We start from the raw sequence: 26,634 nt of genomic DNA, 5'->3' as shown, positions 1-26,634 counted from the left end.
CTCCAAAAGATGTCCGATTGGTAATCTGCAAAACAAAAAAGAAAATTAGAGTTTAGAATTATGTAGATGTGAGTAAATGAGCTGAAGCATTACAAGTCTTGATAACTCTACAGTTTTACGTGTGCAGTGTGCCTCGTACTTTTCAATTCTGTTATAGTGCCACGTTCAAGTGGTGTCTATATGGAAGTGCCTACTGCGTTACTGACGCAAAAGTGGCATAACGGGATTGTAAATATGCCGACTTATTTCTAATGCATTGCTATGAAGGCTTTGTAGATCTAGGCCTCTGTGCTTACCGTTGTATGAACGCTGAGGCCAAACACTTCAGCCAGTTGAATTCACAACTTGTTTTGAGCAATTCTTCTACACGTCCAAGCAGACAGCAGTGTCTATAAGTTTAAGAGAGAAAGAGAAATGATGTCACAGAGAGTGAGAGACAGAAAGAGACAGAAAACAACATTAAAACTGTGTTGTGGAGTCTGGAGTTGAGTTTTTTTCTTGAAAAGACAGACGTAGATTTACAAGCTCCTTGCGTCACTTTACCCATGTTAAAAGTGACTCAAAAGTGGCTTAATAAGGTTGTGGATCTGTTTGTCAGACTGATGTAACCTATCTGTTGTCACTGCTCGGAGGTAATTATAGATTTTACAGAGAAGCTGCTGTACACTACGCACTGTCTCCTTTCACAAATAAAGGTAACACTACAGTTTTACGAGTGCAGTGTACCTGGTACATTTTATTTGTTATAGTGCCGCATTCAAGTGGTGTCTATATGGAAGTGCCTACTCCGTTACTGACGCAAAAGTGGCATAACAGGATTGTAAATATGCCGACTTATTTCTAATGCATTGCTATGAAGGCATTGTATATGTAGGCTGCTGTGCTTACCTTGTATAAACAGTGCTGCCACTGAAGTTCACCACTCGACTTGTACTCTGCTTCTATACGTCAAAGTATATTCAATACGTTGCAGACCATTCTATTGCTGTTGCTCGATAGGCCGTGGTTGCTTCTGAAGGATGTTTGGTGAAGGAAACAAAAGGACATTTTGATTAGTCATCGTAAACTGAGTTGCGAATCTACTGTCAAAAGTGAATTTTAATGTGGGTTCTCAATATTCCATACTTAGACTGTTGCAGCTCATTGAGTTGCAGAGTTTGGAGTTGAGAGTTTTTCTTGAAAAGTTAGACGCAGATTTAGAAGCTCCTTGCGTCACTTTACCCATGTTAAAAGTGACTCAAAAGTGGCGTAATAAGCTTGTGGATCTGTTTGTCAGACTGTTGTAACCTATCTGTTGTTACTGCTCGGAGGTAAATATACATTTCTACACAGTGAAGCTGCTGCAGACTACTTAGTCTTTCCTTTCACAAATAATTTGTTGTTGTTTCGGAAACAAAGGGCCATATTAGCAAGCAAGGGCGATACATTATCGCTGCTTCTATCAGCAGGAAACTGCCGATAGAGCGGCTCTAATGGGCTTGGTAGTATGCCCTTGTGAATTCCTATAGCAGCCCAGGTTAACACAAGAACCTGGGGTGCTATGGGAATTCACAAAGGCATATTATCAAGCCCATTATCGTCGCTTTATCGGCAGTTTCCTGCCGATAAAACGGCGATAATTTGAACACCAGTCCTTGATAATATGTCCCTGTTTGTATTGTGAATATATTCCGGACATTTCAGCGATTATAAAAACGTTATTGCTATTGGGAAAAAAAATGAAATATGTAAATTAATACATTATATAGGAGTGCGTTTGTCTAAAATATTAAGTCGCATTTTTGTATGCAGTCAGCTACAACCCTTTGACTCCTTCTGATGCGTACTTAAGTGTCACTGCTCACCTTTTGTCTAAACGAGTTTCTTCATGATGTAGTCACGATCTCCAACAAAGAAGTCTCATACGTGTTGCTGGGTCTTGATACCTCTATGGCTCACGACATACTCGTGCTCCCATCATCATCATCATCGCAGGTTCTTCACCCACTCAGTGCTTCGGGCACTACTAACTCAGTGACCAAAGAGGCCACGCATGTACTAGTGGGCCCTTTGTTCGGTGCTTTGGGAACAACTCTAAAATGGCGTACAACATGTGTGTAGTGTCGGATGTGCTGAATGGGTGTGGTGTGGGTGTATACCAGCCATGAGGGAGTGTGTGTGTCGATCTGACAACTAGACCTGCAACTAAGAAATCACTACAATGGAAGTTTAGGCCTTGTACTTTTGTTGTGTTTTACTGGTACCGTAAGAGTTACCTTCTTTTTTCTATGTGACGTTATAGAGTCACCATGTATGTAACCTATTTTGTGACGCATTTTATTGTAAAATGCGTTTCAAAAACTAGTTGTGGTATGGTGTTTTTAAATTAAACTGTGCACTCTGGTTACGAGTTTGTTGAGTGTAGAAGTATATATATATTTTTTCTATTTTGTATTCTATCATAATTGTGCTGACTTGGGGGGCGTGGCCAGCAACATGGCCGACTAGACGTGCCTTGCCGGAGCTCCGGCCGAGCAGCACGATTATCCGACGATTCAGATCGCCCACGGGCCCTACCTCATGCCACAACGGAGGACCGACGTCCTGGTACCTGGCGGAATCCCCCAAGCGATAGCGCGGAGCTGTCTCTCCCGAGTACCGGACGTTTCACCACCAGAAGCCTCCCGGCGGCCATGCTGACGACCGCGGCGCGCGGTGCAACGCGGCGCCCCTAGTGCCTCACCTTTCAATCCTGCCCCGCAGTGCCCGGCTACTGGGGGCGCCGGGACCCCCGCCCCCCCCCTGGCGACCAGGCGGGACCGGGATTCTGCCGCCGGTGAGAGGAGGGTGATCCGAGGCGGGCGAAGCCGACCGGCCGCCTACACCAAGATGGCGACCGGCAGAGTGTGAAGCGGACGAGACAGACGAGGAGCCCCCGCCGCGACCAACCCCAAGTGGCGGACGACCAGGGAGACGCGGACAGACCGCGACGGAGGTGAGCCCGGGGCACAGGAGCCGAGAGCCGACCACGCAGGAGCCGGAAGTCTGCCTCTGACTTGCACTCGGTGCCCGCCTTTACCAACATGGCGGCCGGGCTGCTTTGTCACCCAGCCTGAAGGCCACTGCTGGAGAGAGGAGACCTAGACCCCCCCGGCGAGGAGGCAGTCTGCTGGGGCCCCGGGAGAGGTCCTGCCTGTGCGACCCCATCCCCCACACGACGAACACCAGACCACGGTGAGCAGCCAGGGGACCCTTGGGACTGAGGCGAGAGAGGTGCCGGGGGGCCCGCGGGAGAGTCTCTGCAAACGGGGCCGCCCGGAGGGACTGTACTGCCACACGCTGCCCGGGGCTGGGCACATCTGCGCCGCAGGTCCCGGAGAGGCGCGATATCAACATGGGGAAAGGTGACCGGACCTCCGGGCCCTCGAAACGGGGCCCCATGGACGACTTCACCGCAACGCGGTCCGGGGCGGCACAGCAATCACAGCAGAACGGCGCACGCAACGACACGGCCATGCTGCTGGAGGCCATTCAAGCGTCCAGAACCGATATTCAGGCATCTCGGACGGCCCTGGAAACGAAGATTGGAGAGGTGAGATCCGAGGTGACGCTACTGCGGCAGGACTTCCGAAACTTGTCCGAGAGGGTTACGGTGACCGAATCTCGCTTGACCGACAATGAGGAGGCGATTACAACGCTTAAGAAGGATATGGCGGAATTGCAGGCCTCTCATCGCCAACTGCTGTGGAAGGTGGATGATGCCGAAAATCGATCCAGGCGCAATAACCTTCGCTTTGTGGGCTTTAGAGAAGGGATTGAGGATGGGAACATGTCCGCCTTTCTCCTGGACTGGCTGAAAACTACCTTCCCGGCGGCACGATTCTCCCAGTGCTTCATCATCGAGAGGGCGCATAGGGCGCTCCTCGCCAAACCTCCGGAGGGAGCGCGGCCGAGACCTGTCATAGCGCGCTTTTTGAACTACGCGGACAGAGACTTGATCCTCCGCGAAGCCAGGAAGCTGGGGGAAATCCGTCTGGAGAATACCTCCATCATGATTTTTCCAGACTACAGTCAGGAGGTCTCGAAGCAGCGGCGCTTGTTCGACCCGGTCAAGGCGAAGCTGAGGTCTTTGAACATTTCTTACATGCTCCTCTTCCCTGCCAAACTCAGGGTTATATATAAAGACAAATCGATCTTCTTTGCCCACCCGGAAGATGTGTGGCAGTGGCTCGAAGAGAGGCCCATTCTGAACAGCAGAGAGGCGGCTGGCCGAGCTGCTCTGGACAAGACGATCCGTGAGGGGCCTCTCTGGGAGGTGCCGAAACCACAGCGAAGGGGTGCGCGGAGGACGCAGAAGAAAGCCCCGGCGACACCATACCGCACGCGAGACAAGGAGGGTGAAAGAGGCAACAGGTCGGCGTCCCCAAGCAATGACTTGGTGGTGGGCTCGAGATTCAGCTGCCTGAGGAATAGAACCAGATCCGAAGGCGATGAGGTAGAGGACTCGGAAGCCCGAATGTCTGGAGGAGAAGGAGACATACCAATGGACAACTCAGATCACCCGCTGATCACGGTAATCCAACAAATGGAACAAGAGTCTTCAAGCCAAGGGATGAATACGGACACTCAGGACTCACATTCGTGAACTGGGCTGATGGGGGATCGGAGATGATGAAGTCTCGGCGGCACGGAGCAAGCAAGTTGACACGCACCCCCCTACTGTTCTTTAAGTTCTCAGTGTTAGTTCTTGTTTAGCGTGGGGAGGGATGTGCGGGAGGGCGACAGACCTTCTCCCTTGGATAGTTCAGGCCCGGGTTGGGATGCAACTGGAAGGGGAGGGAGGTGGGGAGGGGGGAGCTGAGGGGAATTGGTTCTTGTATTACCCCCGGTTGGGGTCCACAAAGGTTATGGGGGGGAGGGGGAAACACGTTCAGGAACAGCAGAGACACGCCAGTCCACAGTTGCTGACATCCCTAAGTCACGGTCCCACACAGGGAAGGTTCAGAGCAACACAATGGCAAGTACACTAGACGCTACACCCACGGGTGACACAGGGTTCACGGTGCTAAGCTGGAATGTGAACGGCCTGGGGTCGAAAATTAAAAGAGGTTTAGTTAATGCGTACCTCAGACGACTGACACCAGACGTCATCCTCCTCCAGGAAACACACCTTAGAGGGAACCAGTGCGCATTTATTGCGCGGGGAAGGTACACTGTCCTGGCACATGCAGGATACACGGCAGACTCCAGGGGGGTGGCGATCCTTATAAAAAAATCTGCGCCATTCACGATTACACGCACCTGGTTGGACCCTCAGGGCACATATGCGGGAGTCCAGGGGTTGTGGAAAAGACGTAGGTTCACGATAATATCGGTGTACGCCCCACCCAAGCTGCAGGCTCGCACACTGAAGGCGGTTGCCACTATCCTACTGGACACGGCTGACACAACTCAGGTAATGGGGGGGACTTTAATGATGTCATGTGCACCACACAGGATAGATCGGGGACTTCACACCCAATGGGTTCCACAACCGCCCTAGCCCGGCAGATGAATACCCTCGGCCTCACCGACGTATGGCGTTGGCTCCATCCAACACAGGTAGCCTATTCCTTTTACTCCGGGGCACACAAGGTCTTCTCCAGGCTGGATTATGTTTTTATGTCTAGGCAGGATATCACGGTTGGAGACCTAGCAGACTACAAGGCGCGGGGGATCTCCGACCACTCCCCCCTATTAGTGCAGGTGGGACGGGACAAAGGGATGAGGCAGTCACAATGGCAATTAGCGGCGTGGGACATCCAAACCCCGGAAATACTTAAGGGCGTGCGTGCGGACATACGGGTGTACATGGCCGAAAATGAGGGCTCGGTGGACTCTGGTGTTACCCTCTGGGAGGCTATGAAACCAGTCCTAAGAGACCGCATTCAAACCAGGCTGGGAGAGGCTAGGAGGTCGCGCCAGGGTCAGGTAGAGAGTGAAGAGGTCTCCATTTTAAATTTAGAAACGGAGTATCACCAGCACAGGACTGAGGCCCGCCTCAGGAAATTGATTGACGCACAGAGACGTTACAGGGAATTAGTCACGGATGAGGCGCGCACTCAGGCACTGGCGACGTTGCATCGACTATATGATGTCGGTGACAAGTCGGGCAAACTTTTAGCCTGGCTGAGTAGGAGGGAAACTGCAGCGAGATGGGTGGATAAGATCTCGTTAACAGGAAACAGGCAGGTACACACGGATAGAGACATAGCCGAGGCCTTCGCGACCTATTACGAGGACTTCTACAGGGCTCGGGACCTGGGCGACTGTGAGGACGCCCAACGCTACTTAAGTGATGTGGAGCTGCCGACGTTATCCGCGGAGGCTACTGCAGCCCTGGAGGCGGATCTGACGCTGGACGAAATCTCTGAAGCCGTGACGGCGTTGAAACCGGGGAAGACTCCCGGGCCCAATGGCTTCCCGGCAGAATTTTTTAAACGTGCGGCGGATCTGTTACAGCGACACGTGAAAAACCTCTTCACGGGCGCATACCAGGCAGGGAGTTTACCCCCGGACCTGGTCTTGGCCACTATTGTCCCAATCTACAAAGAGGGCAAGCCCAAAAACGACTGCGCCTCCTACCGCCCAATTTCCCTCCTGAATACGGAGACGAAGGTGCTGGCCACTGTCCTGGCTAGACGGTTACGACAGGTGATATCGGAGTTGGTGCATATGGACCAATCCGGTTTCCTTCCGGATAGGGCGACCAAATTGAATCTCCGTCGCACCCACAACTGGCTACAGGAGGTCCGTGAGAGGAGTGAACCCCACTGGTTCCTCTCATTGGATGCGGAGAAGGCATTTGATGCAGTCCACTGGCCCTTCCTGATGGAGACCCTCCGACGTTTTGGGATAGGTCCCAAATACATGCAGTGGGTCCGGCTCCTGTATTCTAACCCGAAGGCGAGAGTGCGGATCAATGGAAGGTTGTCCCGTGAGTTCCCCATTGGTAGGGGTACGCGCCAGGGCTGTCCATTATCCCCCCTCCTGTTTACCCTTACGATTGAGATTTTAGCGACACGGATTAGACAGAATCGGGATATCAGAGGTTTTAGATGGGGTACTATTGACGGTACACAGGAAAAAATATCTCTGTATGCCGATGACGTACTATTGTTCGTGACCGACCCGGGCAGGACGATTCCGGCACTGTTCGGGGAGCTAGGCGAATTTGGGGCGAGGGCGGGACACACGATCAATTGGCACAAATCGGTCCTTTATGACCCGCACGGCAAAGAGCGTCATGAGTGCCTTCCGGGACAGCTTATTCATACGACGGACGGATTCCAATACCTGGGCGTATATATAACGCTAGATAAGGCACGCTCCTACACTGCAAACGTGGCTAGGATAATGGTGGAAACAAGGTCAGAAATGGACAGATGGAGGCAACTCCCGCTCACCCTATTGGGTCGTGCCGCACTATATAAAATGGTCCTACTACCCAAGTTTCTCTATGCACTCCAGAATGAGTATTATCCCCTACCATTGGCGACTCTGACTAAAATACATGCGGACCTGCGCGCCTTCCTGTGGCTGGGAAAACAACCTCGTGTGGCCCTCACCACGTTGCAGCGCCACCAATATAGCGGGGGTATCTCGCTTCCCAACCTGGAGGCGTACTATTGGGCGGAGCACCTCGCCCCGATCAACGAGTGGCTCCATGCGGCAGCCGATCACCCCACCTATGCGCTGGAAAGGTCTCAATGGTCACACAAATCTATATTGCATTACCTCTATGGGGAAGCGGTAGGCCGGCACTTCCTTCCCGCCACTAAGATAACGTTGACAGCGTGGCGTAGGGCGACGAAAAGAATGGGTTGGGACAAGAGGGTCACTCGTCAGACACCACTATGGTGCTGCAAGTGGCTGGGAGAACTGAATAAACTGAAAGGTTTTAGGAGGTGGGATGACATAGGCATCTCCACGGTAGGGGACGTGATTGCAAAAGGGGAGTTGAAGACCTTCCCGACGCTAAAAACAGAATTTGGCCTACACAACACTCAGTACTACAAATACTTACAACTGAAACATGCATGGAACGCACAAAACATTGTACTGGCAGATCTCCCAGACTACGCACCACTGGAGGGTAGACTGCTGCAGGAACAGATACAGGGTGGGGCGATATCCCTAACGTATAAGAATCTAACCAACAATATGCTGGGTGACCTGCAAGCCCTGCGAGATAGATGGGAGGCGGATGTGGGGGACATGGAGGATCTAGACTGGGAACTCGCCCTCATGCACCCCCGGGAGGTAGCTATTAAATCCAGACTCCGCCTCATACAATTCAAAATATTGCACAGATCTTACTTTGATAGGGTACGTCTCTTTAAAATGGGTAGAATACCAGACACAACATGCCTTAGATGCCATCGACACACAGGTGATTTCTTCCATACGCTATGGGGATGTGAAATAATTCAAGAATACTGGGAGGAGGTGTTCCGGGAACTGGAGGATGTATTGGAGGTGGCCCTGCCACGTGACCCTAGACTGGCATTGTTGGGTACAATCACAGAGGTGGACCTGCCCCGCCCCTTGACTATCTTTCTGGTACTGGCCTTAGTAGTAGCAAAAAGAGACATCGCACGATGCTGGGGAGCGCCCGGAAAGCCGAACATGGAAGAATGGCGGAGGGGATTAGATCTCTACATGGCGGCGGAGAGAGTTACTTATCGTGCACGGGGCTGCCCCCGAAAATTCAGGAGAATATGGGCTAAATGGAGACAATTCCATGGACTAGATTGAGACCTGTGGACTAGTAAAATGTGGGAGGGGAACACCTGGACGAGATGGTGTGCACAGTGGGGACCCATGAGTGTCATGTGCCTACATTAATACCTGTTCTTGTGTGCGAGATTGTCGGATGAGACATGCCGAGAGAGGGTGGGGACCAGGGGGTGGGGGGGGATGTGGAGGGGTGGCGGGCGGCTGTTCCTGGGTTTCTGTTGGGTTTTGGTTTATTTGTTCTTACTCTTGCTAGTTTGAATGCGAATCTATTACTGCAGAATATGACATGATGTAACTACTGAGAAAAGTTGCGTTCCTGGCGGATAGGGCGGAATGTTGACGCCCTGCCGTCTGTCTACCTTTTTCTTTGGCGGTGATACTGCTGATGCAACAATAAAAAGAATTTTAATATAATTGTGCTGACTTTTCTGCTTTAGCGTGCAGTACTATATTATTTTATAAAATGTATAACAAACTGTTGAAATCATGTTTGAAATTAGAATGTAAGCATGTAAGCTGCTCTCTGTGAGGAATAGCAATGCCGGCTCCCGCAGGAAGTGGGGAGCCGGCTGGGATCGTGGAAGCCTTGCGGCTGTTCCCACGGTCCGCAACGTTAGATTTGAGCCCCGGGGGATGGGGTCCTCGGGAATTATAGATAATTAGTGATAAAGGCTATTTTTTTCATGGTAGATTTATCGTACGCGTACCAAGCACGTATGGACGACGTACAGCTGGAATATTGGAAGTCGTCCGGTAAGCGTACCTAAGCAATAAAAATAAAAATAATTTTAGATATTTATGAAGTGTATTTGTTTATGTGTTGTGTGGCTCTAAAAAGAGCCCTTGTGTTTATTGTGAGATTTTAGTACCTACAAGTAAGTACCAATCCAGAGTCTTAAGTTTATGAGGAAGACTCTGTTCCCCTCATCTGTAAAATGTACACCATCTCTCTTATAGATGCCATGCATATTGAAAAGCAGATTGTTGTTGTAAATGGACCCCATTTGATAGTCTCGGAGAAAGGCAGAAACAGATTTATTCACATGTTTCCTAGCTTTTTCAATCTGTTGACAATAGTGGTGGGACCAGTTCCATTTCTGCCTTTGGCATATATTAGAATATACAAAGGCAGTTTTGGTGAACAGTGTCATCAATTGTGCAAAGGTGTCCTTCATAAGCCTTTCCAGACCTACCCCTGTCAAAGTGCCTAGGTCATTGCCACCACAGTGCACAATTATGAGGTCAGGGTGTTGGAGATGCAAAAAGGATTTCACCAATGGCATCAATTGGTGCCACTTTAACCCTCTCTGTCCAATCCATTTAATGTCTACATTTGGTAAACGTAGGTCTTTGTGAATTCCTTTCCGTTCTGCGTACCTTTGACTCCAGAAAATATAGCTGTGTCCCACAATCCACACTGTAAGCATCTTGAAGAGAGGTCTGGATGCACTCTGAAGGTCTCTGTAAATGAAGTGGCAGTTTGAAAAGTGAGATTTTTTCTACAATGGTGGACAACATGGAGTTTTGAAAAAAGAAAAGGATTGATTAGTTGTTCGAGAACATTCTGCACTAAGCTACGATGAATGTTTCTGTGTTTTAAAAGGCTGATTTTTAATGGTTAAGAAAAAGTGTTAGCAAAGAACGTTACATAAGATGAGCTGGTATATTCTCAAGTCAAGCATATTTGCTGTTTTAATTTGCAACAATGCATGATGAACTTTTCACCTGTCTGCTGAGTTAGGTGTTCCCTGAAGTGTTTCTATGGTAACTGGCAGATTGTGGAATGGAGGAAGGGTTGAAAGTTTTGTCAGTTGGAAAGGGTGCAAAAGTTCAAGCAATATAAATGTGTGTTACGTTTTGAATTTAATGTGGGAATAAATGTGATTATTTATTTATTTGTATATGTGTGTAGATTGAGTGTGTAGATTGATCGGAAAAGTTTGCTACTTGCTATAGGACTTCCTGATCCCGTAGGACTGCTTAGGGGGATTTACAATGATGTCCAAGTTCAAAATCTTTGATGGCCTTTGTTGAGCTTTGATGGCCCTGGGGAGCACCGTCTCCGAGGGTCGGCTCTTGTAGTGTTATAGGGTGCCTATTCCTGGGACTCTGCTGTTTGCTATGATTGGGCGAGAGTTCTCTTTGAAGTAGGAAAGCAGATTGTTTTTCGTCTGAGAGAGCAGTATGTAAGCTGGTTTTTCTGACCAATAGCAATTCCGGCTCCCGAATGATGTAGGGAGCCGGCTGGTGCAGTGGTGGATTTGGGGCTCTCCCTATGTTCTTGAACGTTATATTTGAGCCTCGTGGATGGGGTGTCCGGTGATTGTAAAAAATTAGTGATGTATGCTATTTTATTTTTTTTACGGTATATTTATTGTGCGCGTACAGTGCGAATTTTGAAAGTTCTTCCATAAGCGCACGTAAGCAAGAAAAATTAATTAAAAAGGAATATTTTACAGATATCTATCAAGTTTATGTGTTTATATCCTTGTTGCTTGTAATGAGACCTTTTTGCTTTATTGGTATTTATAAGTAAGTGCTTATGCATAGTCGAAATTTGTTGAGGGGCAGTGTTTTATACAGTGCTGAACTTTTGACCTCTGTTGACAGTTGACTTTTGCATGATCTATTGGCGGTAGGGTGGAAAGTTATGTCAGTTGGAAAGGTTTGGAATGTTAAACCAATAGAAATGTGTGTTTTGTTTTGAAATAATGTGTACAGGATTTTAATTGGTTATTTATATGTATGTATGTGTAAAATGAGAGGCAAAATGTTCCATTTGACGGTTCTGCTGCAAACACTGAACTAGAGAGATTCTGTATAAGAATATCCACTGTGTGCGTGGTATTCTTCTTAGTCTACAAATAAATTTGAAAGGTGAGTTGATAAGTTGTATGGGAGTGTGTGCGGTGCATTTTTGTACATTAAGGAATTATGGGATATATCAAGACAGGCGATAATATTATTGCCGCTTTATGGGTAGAAAACTGCCGATAAAGCGTCAATAATGTTATCGCCTGTCTTGACAATATGCCCCTATATTCGTCCGTTGTTAAACGTTTTATAGTAGTAAATGTGTTTTGCTATAATGCATGCTGTTATGTTTTTTTCTTTAATATCAGTTTGTGCGTCCCTGTACATTAAGGTATTATGGGCCACATTATCAATAAAGGCGATACATTATCGCTGGTTTTATCGGCAGGAAACTGCCAGTAAAGCGGTGATAATGGTCTTGATAATATTTCCTTGTGAATTCCCATAGAAGCCCAGGTTATGGTGTTAACCTGGGCTTCTATGGGAATTCACAAGGATATATTATCGAGACCATTATCGCTGCTTTAGCGGTAGTTTCCTGCCGATAAAAGCAGCAATAATGTATCGCCCTTTACTAATAATGTGGCACTGACGGGCATATTATAAAGGACCGGTGTTAAAATTATCGACTTTTTATGGGCAGGAAACTGCCGATAAAACGGCGAAAATGGGCTTGATAATACGCCCTTGTTAATTCCCATAGAAGCCCATGTTCTGAGGTTAACATGGGCTTCTATGGGAATTAACAAGGGCGTATTATCAAGCCCGTGGAGGGAGTTGCGGTGGGACCGGCGGGGCGGGGGAAGGGCAGGGTGGGGGGTGATAAACAACGGAATCTGGATGATTGCTGGTAAATAAACAATTAAATTAATAAAACGAATTTCGGGCCATATTATCAACAAAAGGCGATAGATTATCGCCGCTTTTATCAGCAGGAAACTGCCGATAAAGCGGCGATAATGGGCTTGATAATATGCCCTTGTGAATTCCCATTGCAGCCCAGGTTAACACCAGAACCTGGGCTGCTATGGGAATTTACAAGGGCCTATTATCAAGTCCATTATCGCCGCTTTATCTGCAGTTTCCTGCTGATAAAAGCAGCGATAATGTAGTGCCTTTTATTGATAATATGCCCCTTCGTTCCGTGTCCTGCATCGCATTTTGCGATGCAGGGCACGCTACGAAATTCGGGGCATATTATCAAGGACCGGTGTAAAAATTATCGTCGTTTTATCGGCAGGAAACTGCAGATAAAAAGGCGATAGTGGGCTTGATAATACGCCCTTGTTAATTCCCATAGAAGCCCATGTCCTCACCAGAACACGGGCTTCTATGGGAATTAACAAGGGCGTATTATCAAGCCCATTTTCCTGCCGATAAAAACAGCGATAATTTTAACACCGGTCTTTGATAATATACCCTTTCGTTTTAATAATTTAATTCTTTACTTACCCCCCACCCTGCCCCACCCCCGCCTCGCTTGCCTGCCCCATCGCAACTTCCTCGCATCGCAACTTCCTCCACGGGCTGCGGCTGATGAAGCCCATTATCGCCGTTTTATCAGCATTTTCCTGCCGATAAAACGACGATAATTTTAACACCGGTCCTTGATAATATGCCCCTATATTTGTCCCTTTTTTCTATAATTTGTAGCCTCTGTTTTTATACTTCCCTTTCTCTCCTCTTACTCCTTTCTCTCTCTCGGTACTACTGTCTTTTTCTTATATTGTACTCTGTGCTGATATTGTCGTTCTTTGTGTTTATATTTTCTTCTCTCTCCTCTTATTCCTTCTGTCTCTTCATTTTCTTCTCTCTCTCTCCTTATTTCATTTTTTTCTTGATACTCCGTGTTCTGTCTTCTTTCTCGTTTCTCTCCCTCTGTATATAGTCTGGGAATATTTAGAAGCCCCTTGTGTAAGGATCCACAAGCCGTTTCCGCAGGAGTGCCAGGAACCGAAAACAAACCCAGCCCCTCCCTTCTACACCAGCTGTGTCTATCAAGCTCTAGAACACAACGGTGATATGAAGGGAAAGGAGGGAACAAAACAAGGGAAGGCAGGGGAAAAAACAAGACTCCACGGACATGTACTCTCCAATTGGAAGCAGCAGCTAGAAAGAATGGGTGCAGGTTAATAAAGAAGAATAAACAATGATGCACAATAAATGTTGTGATGTCTGTATATTCACCTCAATACTTATGATATACAATGTCCTACTCGAACTTTAGTGTGATATTTCTCTCTATCAATGATTTTGAAAGAAGTGCTCGGTGCCTGGGTGGAAGAAAGACTGTTACCTCTCTTCAATGCAATAGGTGATGAAGGTTTCTAGATACTGCTTGTCTCTTACTTTGTCATGTGAGGGTACAGCTGTATAGAGGATCTTGTCCAGTTCTCGAATCTCAGGATTAAGACAACTACAAAGACAGTATCACCAACGTAAATAGATATTTGAAACAATCAAAAGTAATAATTGGATATAGCAGCGCTAAAGCGCTTTACCCGGTCGTTGTCTTCGGTATACTGTGATGACTGCCACTCTTTGGAATGCCCAGGAGTTGAAATTAAACGTAAGAGGGGAAAATGATAAGGGTAATCCTCATGCGAAATCCCCATGCGAACTCCCCCTAAACACCATTACACTCCGAATTACCCCCGCCTGCTCCCAGCTAGTCCGGCCAACCGACGGAACACAAGTCCGGTCAGTGGGCGGAACCACGAGACGCAGGCTGAGGCTCCTAAGGAACGGGGAGAGGTAAGCCGGCAAGGGGAAAGGCAAGGGAACAGGGAATTCTGGGTCCGTCTTAAAGGAGAAAACGGAGGCGGAAAAGGGGGATATCGCTGAAGGGAAGTAGCGTAACGGCCCCCAACTGAAGATTAGGCACAAGATATTTCCAGGATCAGGTAACACGGACTCGCGGGTCCGAACAGCAGGATTTAATGAGGTACAGTGACGGGCGGCTCTGCGGAAGTGACGCGACGCCAGGTTCACGAAACACTAGAGCGCGAAGCATCAAACAAAGGGGAAGTCAGGTTTAAGATCCTGCCTGACTCCCGTGCACATGCGCAGTGTGGGGCGGCCATCTTCGTCGGATAGCGCATTTCGGCTGGCGAGCTTGCAGGCGTGACACTTGTGCGTCTTTGTTGTTTTATTGTGTTCGTTTTTTGATGTAATAGTGGCAGAAAAATGTAGTAAAATGCATATGTATTTGGAAAATGAGTCAGTGTTGTTCACTGATATGTAGTAATTATATACATGGAATATGTATAGTCCGTTAAATGTTTTTCAGTAGTAAATGGTAAAATACATGATCTGATTTTTTTTGTGTAATATCACACTGTGCATGTGTGTACATTAAGGATTTATGGGGCATATTATCAAGGACCTGTGTTAAAATTATCATCGTTTTATCGGCAGGAAACTGCCGATAAGACAGCGACAATGGGTTTGATAATACGCCCTTGTTAATTCCCATAGAAGCCCATGTTAAAACCAGAACATGGGCTTCTATGGGAATTAACAAGGGCGTATTATCAAGCCCATTATCGCCGTTTTATCGGCAGTTTCCTGCCGATAAAACGGCGATAATTTTAACACCGGTCCTTGATAATATGCCCCTATGGGGCATATCATCAAGCCTGGGCGTTAAAATTATCACCAGTTTATCGACAGGAAACTGCAGATGAAGTTGCGATAATGGACTTTATAATATGCTCTATGGAATTCCAATTGAAGCTCATGTTGGTTGTTCTTTCCTGTTGATAAAGTTGCGATAATTGTATCACCCAGGCTTGATTAATAGGCTCCCATATTCGCTTCTTTTTGCATATTTTCTACACTCTGGGCCATATTATCAAGGCCCGGTCTTAAAATTATCACCGTTTTATCGGAAAGAAACTTCTGATAAAACGGCGATAATGGTCTTGATAATACGCCATTGTTAATTCCCATAGAAGCCCATGTTATGGTGTTAACAGGGGCTTCTATGGGAATTAAAAAGGGCGTATTATCAAGCCCATTATCGCCATTTTATCGGCAGTTTCCTGACGATAAAACTGCGACCTCTGTTGTCATACTCCCTCCTCTCTTGTCTTACTCCTTCCTCTCTCATTACACTATCTTCTTTTTCTTATATTCTGTTCTCTTTTTATACTTTTTTTCACACTTGCTCCTATTTTTGCATGTTTGTCCTACTGTTTATATTGTCTCTTGTCTTTATATTCACCACTGTCGTCATAGTTGTTACTGTCTTCTCGTAGTACACCCACTCTGCTTATATGGTCAGTCTTCCTTTATATTTGTCTTTTCTCTATATTTTTGTCGCTGTGTCTTTTTACATTCCTTCGTCTTTCTTCATATATACTCTTCAGTTGTTATATTCTATGTTTCTTCTTATTCTTGCTGTTCCTTGCAGGTATTCCCTATTGTTTTCTCATACTTTTCTTTTTCTTCTAATACTCTTGTGTCTGTTCTCACATTTCTTCTGTCTTTTCATATACTTTGCACTCTCTACTAATATCGTCTTCTTTTCTTATTGTGACATTTCTCTCCTCATTTTACCCCCTGTTGTTATACTGCTCCCTGTTTTCATATTCTCCTCTCTCTTCTCTTACTTCTTAATGTGTCCACTTACTACTGAGTTTTTCTTATATTGCCTTTTGTCCTATATTCCTCTGTCTGTGTTCATATTTTCCACAGTTTCCTCATATTTCTTTTCTATTTTTATTTTCTGTCCTCTCTGTTTATACTTCTTAAATCTGTTCATATTGTTTGCTCATATCTGCTACTGCTCCTTGATTCACTGTATACACTTTGCAGCACTTTCCTCATATTCTCTGTCTTTTCATACTGACCTCTCTCTTTATATTTGTTTGTCTTGTCATACTTTTGCCTCTTTCGTCATACACTTTTCACTCTTTATAATTCTCCATCTGTTTATACTCCTTCTTTTCACCTCAGACTGTATCCTCTGTTCTTCTTTATCCCTTTTTTCCTTTTGCTCCACTTTTCCTTACATTGTTCGTGCTTTCTTCTGGTACTGTTCTCTCTGTTCTTATACATAGTGTCCTTTGCTAGTATTACTTTTTTGTTCTTATAGTTGCGTATCTTTTCACATGTTCCTTCTTTTTTCTTTAGAGTCTTTCTCTCTCTTCTCATAGTGCACCCTCTGTCCTCTTACTCTCTTTTTTTTCTTCTTATACTCTTTGTTCTTCTCATATTTCCATCTTTCTCTTTATACTCTCCCTTACCTATTCATACTTTCCAATGTATCCATACTTCCTTTATTCTGTTATATTGCAGTGTCTATTTATACTCTCTTTTTTATTATATTTTCCCTTGTTTCATACTCCTTCTTCTTTTGTTGTAAGTCCTTTTATTTTTATAGTCCCAGGTTTGTCCTCATAATCCTCCCTCTGTTCTTGTAAGTAATATAATAGAATATTTGATATATTTATTTTTGTAATGTTATATACATTTTTTTATTATAGATTCTGTTTATCGATACTGAAAAAACTGTATGATGCCTACTAAGTTTCAAAAGTGGAAACAACGAAAGAAAGGTGTGTATTTGAAGAGAAGTCATCAACAAGATTTACATGCACAGCAATGTGTTAACAAAGAGAAAGAAAGTCCTGGTAAGACAAGGAACACTTTTTTGAGGAAAATATTAAAGACCAGGGGCCCGATGTAGGTAGCCAAATACCGGTCCGTAACGGCCGAAAATCGGTAAATTCGGCCATTACCGACCGGTATTAGTGCATCGAGATGTATGTCACCAAAAACGTACCGAATCGGTAAATACCAGTCGGTAAAGCACCGAATCGGTATTACACAATTCGGAATTTACCGAATACATAATCTCCGAATCGGTAAATAAGAAATGGTAAGTTACCGAATCGGTAAATACCGGATTCATATTTACCGAGTCGGTAAATAAGAAGTGGTAAAAAAGGCCATTTGAGATTAAGCAAAGTCAGGAAATACCGAATTTCGTGAAATTCGGTATTTAAGAGTCGGTATTTAACATGGATTGGAAGCAGGTGGAAACCAGGAACAGGATATATAAGAAGCTCCCAAAATGCAACAGTACACCCACAATGGCGGCTTCTACGTAATTGCAAGGCGGCTACGGATACAGGCAGCAGGAGAGAGGGTCTGGCTAAGGGAGGAGCAGGTATATAGGCAGAGGATCACCCTCTTCCAACTCACTGAAGCAGAGATCCTGCAAAGGTACCGCCTCCACCCCAGAACAATCCTGGACTTGATCAGGGACCTCCACCCATATCAGGAACACCCAACCCCAAGAGCACACGCCCTCCCACCCCATGTACAGGTGCTGTGCTGCCTACACCTTCTTGCCTCTGGGAGCTACCAGCACGTGATAGCCTCTGTAGGTGGAGTGTCCCAGAGCTGCCTGTCACGCTTCTTCAGAAAATTCCTAAACGCCATGATGCAGAGGATGGAGCACTACATTGAGTTCCCTGAGACACCTGCAGAACTAGCAAGGACAAAAACCGAATTCTATGAACTTGCACAGTTCCCGCACATAATAGGCTGCATCGATGGTACGCACATCCCACTATGCCCACCTGTAGCAACTGACCACATATACAGAAACCGGAAGTCCACACATTCAATCAATGTGCAGGTGATCTGCAACGCTAGCAACATGATAACGGACATTGTAGCCAAATATCCTGGGAGTACCCACGACTCCTACATATTCACCAACAGTGGGATATACAGACGCCTTGTTGCTGGTGATTTTGGTGATGGATACCTGCTGGGTAAGTATGTGTGAGACACCCTGACAGTTTATGCAGAAGGAGCACTTCTGAGTATGTGACTAATCTAATTATCCTTTCCCACCCAGGTGACAGTGCATATGCCCTGCGGTCATTTGTGCTCACCCCCTACCTGAACCCATCCACCAGGAGTGAAAGGTGTTATAACGTGGCACACAGAACAACACGTTGCGTGGTGGAACGTACTTTTGGGCTGCTGAAAAGTAGATTTAGGTGCCTCCATAAGAGTGGAGGTGCACGTCAGTACACGCCAATTATCTGTTGCAGATTATTGCGACCTGCGCCATGCTGCACAATCTTGCCACCAAGGAGGGCACAGAGATAGAACACACATATCATGAGGACATTGATGATGGGACAGTACAAGCAGATCACAATGCAGCAGGAGCAGCACCAGCAACAGATGGTCGACTGCGACGCGCTGAAATTACCAACAGATACTTCTAATTGAGCGATGACACACAGCCGTGTCCAGTGATTGGAACACTCACTTTAATGTACACAACTGCACCTTCCAAAAAAACATATATCAAATTAAATGCTATTTGCGCAATGTTTGGTCAAAGTTTCCTCACTTTGACCTGTCCTGTGATCAATATGTCTCTCAATGCTTGCGCTTACGCATGATGTTTTGCGAGGCACGGGGCTGGGGGTCTACATGTGCAGTGGTGCCGGTGTCTTCGGCATGGAGTCTGCTGCTCCTACGAATGTCCTGAACAGGCGTGCTGGACCCACTCCTGCTCGTTGACTCCTCAGTGTCCCCAACAACCATGTTGCCACCTGTGGCTGTCAGCTGTGTCAGCATTGCCTCCATTGCTGAGGTCACCCTCCCCATCCCCCGGGACAAGTCACTGCAGCAGTGAACAATGTCAGTCTGCAGATTAACAGAGCGGCGACACTGCAGGGTGGTGGAAGTTGCCAACCGGATAATCGACTGATTGAGCAGCCTGATCTCGCGCCTATTCACAACGACAAAATGCTACAGCACCCCACACAATGTAATTTTCACAATGACATTAAATACATTGTTATAAAGAAATACTGCAGTACGACTTGAGATTCTTTTCTTGCTTTTATTTATGATCTTCCAGTTTAAAAAGCGGAGAAGAAACATAGCCAAAGTGTTTCGTCCGTAGGACTTCTTCAGGGCTACAACAAACAAATATACAAATACATACATTATACAAACATCTATTTACAATAAAAACCATAGTTTTATGATGTGTCTTTGATGATAAAGATCTCGCGCCTATACCTGAGTCTCTCTTCTTGGTCACTTTGAAGCCTGTCACAGAGGGTGCCCATGCGCACCTCCATGCCCCTCACCCCCTCTGCCATGGACTCCATCCCTTTGCCCATTGCCTCCATCCCTTTGCCCATGGCCTCCATTCCCCTTGCCATGGCACCTATCCCCCGATCGATGTCCGACATCCTGGTATTCAGGATGCGCACCTGCCGGTGCACAGCCGTGATGCCTTTGGCCTGCATACGCTGGGCTTTCACCATTGTGGCTTCAAGCCCAGCAAAGACACCCTGCACATCCTGCCCCTCATCCTGCTCTCGTGCCCTATGGACACGGTCACCTGCAAGGCCAGATCCCAGTGAGCCAAGTTGTCCAGCGTGGCCAACCATTGTTGGTGTACTAGGTCTGGGAGCCACTACCACTTCCTCATCGGAGCTCTCCAGGATCCTTAAAGGTGGTACATCCTGCCTCCTTGGCCTCACGCGCACAGGATACCCTGAGCTGGGTGTTGTGGCTTCTGCTGGTGCTGGCTGAGTCTGTGTGTCGAACAGCAGGGGCGAGAGTGGCTGAGCAGTGGTGTCGTGCTCCATTGCTGTGGGTGCCTGGGGTGTGGATGTATCCTCAGGGACAGTGCTAGGTCCAGCAGTGTCTTTGGCCTTCTCCCTCGCAGACGATGTTGTGGCACTACACTCCCCTCCCAGCGCTGCTCTGCGCGATGACTCTCCTGTGAACAGACATGGACAATGATCAGCTGCCTGTTTTCCCAACACAGATTCCTAACGCACATTTTCATTTGCCTAGACTGTTTGTGCATGGGGAGTGTGGCATGGCATGCAGGGTTCGGTGTTGGCAGCTTCGATGTATGTACCTATGACCACAACTACCATGATGCTTTGCTGGGGACTACAGTCATGTGTGCTAGATTGTGAGTGATTCACCCACATTGGGGAAGGGGTCTGGGAATGTGTGGGGTACATGTCCATGCATCTTACCTTTCTTACTTGCAGCTCTGGCTGAGCTATCAGCATCCCCGATCCCATGTATGCTTTCAGGCTCCATGGTTGATTCCACGAGCTGCTCCAGGTCGGTGAGGCTTGGGGCACGGCTCTTCCCCCCACCGGTTGCTGCTGATTCCTTCTTCTGGGTGGCTAGTTTTTTTTTGGTGGTGATCCTCAGATCATACCACCTCTTCTTCATGTCGTCAATTTCTCGGTGGGTCACTCCTAGGGCATTGACCTTGCTCTGTATTGCCAGCCAGGTGTTCCTCTTTACAGACTCAGCTACTTGCAGAGACTGTCTCCCAAACAGCTGGCTGTAGTGCTGCACAACCTCCTTCACCAGCACCTGGAGCTCTGTTGGGCTGAATTTCACCTTTCTCTTTCTGTCCCCTCCATCCTTTTGTGCCTCCTGGGACTCCATGCTGTTTCTCTTCTGGTCTCAGTGCAGCCTGCTTCTCTGTCTCCCTTCCAGCTCTCTCTGCAGTTCTGTTGCTCTGCACCTGCATGGGTGTGGCCACCTCCAGGTACTGGGGTGTGGTACTTGCACCTGATTGGCTGATCTCTCAGATGCTTGGTTGTGGGGTGTGGTGGGTGTCCCTGATTGGTGCACAGGCTCACATGTCATGTATTCAAAATTTCGAGATCGGAATTTACCGATTCGGTATTTACCGATTCGGTATTTACCGAATCGGTATTTACCGATTCTGTAAATTCCGATTCTGTGTCTCCCATTCATTCCTATGGGACTGTCTCCCATTCATTCCTAGGGTACTGGAAGGCCATAGGGTTGTATAGGTGTTACCGAGTCGGATATTACCGAATCGGTAGATACCGATTCGGTATTTACCGAGTTTGAATACAGATTGATACCGAATCGGTATTTTTTAACCGGATTTTTACCTACATTTGGGTTTCCGGTTCATAAATACCGATTCGGTATGAGTCGGTATTTATGAACCGGTAAATAAGAATTACCTACATCGGGCCCTAAGAGTAGTGTGGACAAACAGAAAAATATTATTAGTGTATCAGCAACGAAAAAGAAAAATACAAATAAAGAGGACAATCACGGAAAATCAAGTGCAGAGAAAACTGTGTATAGTAAAAGGAGGAAAAAACTACTTATGGAAATTAGGAAAAAAATGCTTTTTAATAGATTTGTCTCAAATTTAATTAAAGAAATTAAGGTATGTAAGAAAAAAACAGTATTTTATAAGAAGAAGAAAGGTATTGAAAATGTAGTTCAGAAAGCTTTGGAATTGAAAAGAACATTGTTAATTTTAGTAATCAATAGAATTAGATCACTAGATAAGCCAATCCATTTAATGAAGGCCAAAAGTAGGTGGAGAAGAGTAATTAACAGAAGCAATTTTTGTGAGTTTTTTTTGGGTGAATGGAAACATAGTTCAAGTTCTGAACCTTTTTTTTAATGAAGAAAGTTATCTTCAGAGTAATGATTTGTTGCATGCAGTTGACACTAGTGGTCGGGCTTATGAGGTTAGAAATGGTTGTGGTATTGAGAAAGAGAAAATTGTTCCTAGAAATGCAGAAGAGGTGTTAGCTGGTGAAGTTTTAGGGAGACGTCCTAAAGCTCCAGTGTACACTTGGAATTGTAGTAGTATTTGCAGTGTGCGGCAAGAATCTATTGATTGTTTACGCAAAGTGTTAAACAAAAGATTAAGATGTTGCAAGGACTAGACCCTTGCAGAGTGAGAGAAAATACTAGTTAGCAAGGTCATTCTCTGGCTTGTGTTTCTAAGAAAGTATGTCGAAGTGTTTTTCACCATTTCAGGATGTTAGCAGTACATCATTCTGAAATGAGGAAATTAGTGAGAACATTGTATTATGCAAAAAGTCCAGCACTAATGTTAAAAAAGTTGAACAGTGCTCTTTTGAGTGGATCTGTATCAGATGTAACAAATGTTTGTGATGAAATTCAGATTAGTTACTTTGGTCCTCAGGAAGACAGTGCAGAAACTGAGACATTAATAGAGGAAAATGTGGAAGAGAATGTAGAACATTGCAGTGTAGAAAATTGTGAGCAAGAAATTATAAAGTTTAAGGTGATTTCAGGTGAAAGGCCAAATTATTCTTGTATCTGTTGTCGACGGATTCATTATAAAAATCAGACCAGGAGTGTTGATTTGTATTTATAAAGTGAAAAGGAAAATAATAATGAGTGGAAGGATTTTGCAACTTATTTGTTGGTTGAGAATTGTTTTGATTTGGGTTATGATCAGCGTATTTGTAAATATTGTTATAACAAATTAGATGAGAACAAAATGCCTGCTAGAGCTGTGCATAATAATCTTGAGTTGGTAAATATTTCTTCTGAACTGATGGATTTAAATACCTATGAGTCTATTCTTATTCAATGTGTGCATCCATTTCAGGCTATTGTTCGTATGGAGCCTAAGACAGGAAAATTGCCTCCTCCAGATTTACAGATAGGATTAAAGGGAAGAGCTGTATATTTGCCTCTAGATTTAATGAAAAATATTGAAACTATTGGTGTAGAAAATGTAGAAGATGAACCACTAGTTATTCTTGTTAATGGCGTTCCTACTAAGAGTAAGAATATCTGGCAAGAATTAGTGGATGTTAGGAAAGTGAAAAATGCAACGTTGTATCTGGTAAAAAATAATCAATATAACAAAAATTTAACAAACATAATCGCCAGATTACTTCTTACCTCTCTTTGTGGTCTCCCCTGCCCCGGTCCACCGCGGCTGGTTGTGCCGATTGTGTGGAGAGCGGGGCGCCATCTTTGGTGTGTCCCGAAGTGCGGTTGGACCGAAGTTAGCGGTCCAGCTGCTCGTGGGAGCACTCCATAAAGCGGCAGACTATGCAGGGCTCGCTGTGGTCAAATCAGGTGGTGGCAGCTCCTGTTTCCCACTGGGGGTACTGTGACAGCGTGGGGCATTATTATTTTATGTTCTTACGAAATATTCTAGGCATTGCTGGAATCCCGCTGACTGCTCCTGCATGCTTACGATGCAGGCGCCGATTTATTTGATATAATTGCGATTTTGCACTTTGTGAAGCTTCGTTTTAAAAAACACAATCGTCAGTTTACTTCTTACCTCTTTTTGTGGTCTCCCCTGCCCCGGTCCACCGCAGCTGATTGTGTCGATTGTGTGGAGGGCGGGGCGCCATCTTTGGTGTGTCCCGAAGCGTGGTTGGACCGAAGTTAGCGGTCCAGCTGCTCTTGCGAGCACGCCATAGAGCGCACATGTGCTCTTGATGAGGTTATTGTCTCGTGAGCGCTCCGCTTTTCCAAGTTTCTGCTGTTAGGAGTTTAAAACATACATCTGGAGAATCTGTTGGCTCCAGGGACGAGAGATCTGTTAGATTTATGTAATTTGACTCAACTAACCCAGCGGCACTACTCACAAATGTGGTTATTTGATCGACATAGTCTGCTCCAACTTTGATCTCTCTGGGCTGGTTCCCTGGCCTGTCACCTGGTCGGGCCATTTTCTGATCAGGTTCTCATGGGACACTGGTAGTCAGCCCTCTAAGAAGATCAATATCCCGGCCCTGTCCAGAGCTCTATCACTATCCCCCCCGGATAAAGTCCCTGACCTCGATGGAGCTGTGGAGAGGTTCTCAGCCTAGATTAGCCAGGCTGTCAACTCTCTTCCTCAGTCCTCCTCGAGATGCCACCCTCTAAACCTTGGTTCACCGACTCCTTAAAAGCACTGAAGCTGGGATGTAAAAAACTAGAGAGGGGTTGGCGTCGTGAGTTCTGTCCCCACACCAAGGCGGCACTTCGCGCCACCCAGAGGGAGTACTACGCAGCCATTAAAGAAGCCAAAGGCAACTTCTTTGCTGAAAGAATATCTAAAGCTAACAACAACAGCAAAGAAATATTTGCCATCGTTCGTAGCTTTTTGTCACCTGCTTCGGAACAATCCACCTCCCCTATCTCGTCTCAATGGTGCGAAGATTTATCCACCTTTTTCACTGCTAAGATCCAAAGGATCCAAGACAGTCTAGGGTCTACCCCCCTTGCGCAGGGCTCTCCGCTTGTTCCCCCACCTGAGCATTAGTGCTCCTAGCCAGTTCTTTTCGCACTTTATACCAGCAGAAGGGAAAGATATCTTAGCCATCTTGAAATCATTGAAATCAGGTTCGCCGGCGGACCCTTGCCCGGCGAGAGTGCTGGGCGGGGTTGCCGAGATAGTCTCCCATGAGGTAGTGGGGATTGTTAATGGCTCACTTTAATCAGGTAGAGTGCCCCTGCAATGGAAGCATGCTAAACTCCTCCCTCTCCTCAAGAAGTCCTCTGCGGATCCCACTCTCCTTTCCAACTACCGCCCCATCTCTCTTTTACCGGCCTTAGCTAAGGTGTGCGAAAAAGTGGCTTTTAGACAGCTGTAGAGATTCGTGGAATCTTCCGGTGCTCTCCACCCGGCTCAATCCGGGTTTAGGACATCTTTTAGCACCGAGACAGCGCTGGTGGAGATTACGGAGGCGATTAGGGAGTTTTTGGACGCGGGCGGCAGGGTGGCTCTTATTTTGTTGGACCTCTCTGCCGCCTTCGACACGGTACCCCACCACCAGCTCCTCTCCCGTCTGTCTGACATTGGCATCACAGGCGTGGCATGGGATTGGGTTAAATCCTTTCTGGATAGCCGCTTCCAACAGGTGTGGATGCCTCCTTTTTCATCATCTATCAGTAAACTGTCCACGGGGGTTCCTCAGGGGTCCACGCTGAGCCCCCTACTCCTCAATATTTACATAACTCCCCTGATTTATTTGGCAGAGAACCTGGGTGCCAAAATCATGGCGTACGCCGATGACACACAGCTCCTCTTTACTTGGAAGGGCTCTGATCTCCAAACTGATACGGCCCATCTGTGCCTGTCATAGGTATTTTCTTGGCAGGCTCAGGCAAGCCTTAAGTGCAACGAAGACAAATCTGAGGTGCTCATCTATGGCCAGTTTCCACCCACCTTTAGAAAATCGCTCTGGCCTCCTGGGTATCCATGCACCGACGTGGATAGTGGCGCCGCCAAGAACCAAGGTATATGGTTCGGGTAAGACTTGGGCTTCCATGAGCAGATCAAGAGACTTTCAGGGGTTTGTTTCAGCACGCTCAAAGCATTGAGGAGGTTTTTTCCCCTACTCCCCCGCCCTGCTAGGGAGACGGTGGCCAGGGCGCTCATTCTATCGCGTCTTGACTACGCTAATGCCATCTACATCGGCATCCCCGGGTACCTTCTAGGAAAACTGAAGGTTATTCAAAATGCAGCTCTCAGGCTCCTGTTTAATATCCCGAAGAGAATGAGCGCACGTCAGCAGCTAAGCAACTTGCATTGGCTTCCCGTTGCCCAGCGAGTGTGTTTCAAGGTTTTGACCTTGACGCATAAGGCACTTGACGGTCCAGGCCCTGCCTACATTAGTTCGAGGTTCGCTTACTACTCTCCCAGGCGTCCTCTTCATTCCGCCCTCCAACGACGGCTGGTGGTTCCCAGATTTCGACGCTCGCGGCTGGGGGGCCAGTCTTTAGTAGTTAAGGCAACCACACTGTGGAATGCTCTGCCAGATGACCTTCGACATACCAAGGAACTTTCTATTTTCAAAAAATTACTCAAAACTCATCTGTTCAAACAGTCGTTCTAGCTCTTTTGCTCTCCTCTGTCACCGATCTCCTTCACGCCAGGACACTCTCGAGTACCAGTGCGCGGTATAAATCTCCTTATAACATAACATAACATAACATGTGGGAGAAGAAGAAATAACTGTTCAAGAAGATAGTGACTTGCCATCTGGACAAATTGAAAAAGTGGATATGTCCAGAACTGAAGAAATCTACAAACATTACAGTGTTTATCCATTGCATTCCAAAGAAATGATGGGGAATGCTATAGAGTTATTCCAAATGAAAGAAGCAAAAGAAGTCCCATTAGTGTATGGGAAAAAAGAGTGGAAGCTTGTTGTTTCCCTCAGTTGTTTCCTACAGGAAAAGGAGGACGATATGATGAACGACCTGTGCAGATTCCTGTAGCTG

This window comes from Lissotriton helveticus, chromosome 3_1 (genome assembly GCF_964261635.1).
Source record: "Lissotriton helveticus chromosome 3_1, aLisHel1.1, whole genome shotgun sequence".
Classification (NCBI taxonomy): domain Eukaryota; kingdom Metazoa; phylum Chordata; class Amphibia; order Caudata; family Salamandridae; genus Lissotriton; species Lissotriton helveticus.
The sequence above is the reverse complement of the archived record's forward strand: the minus strand, read 5'-3'. Positions refer to the sequence as shown.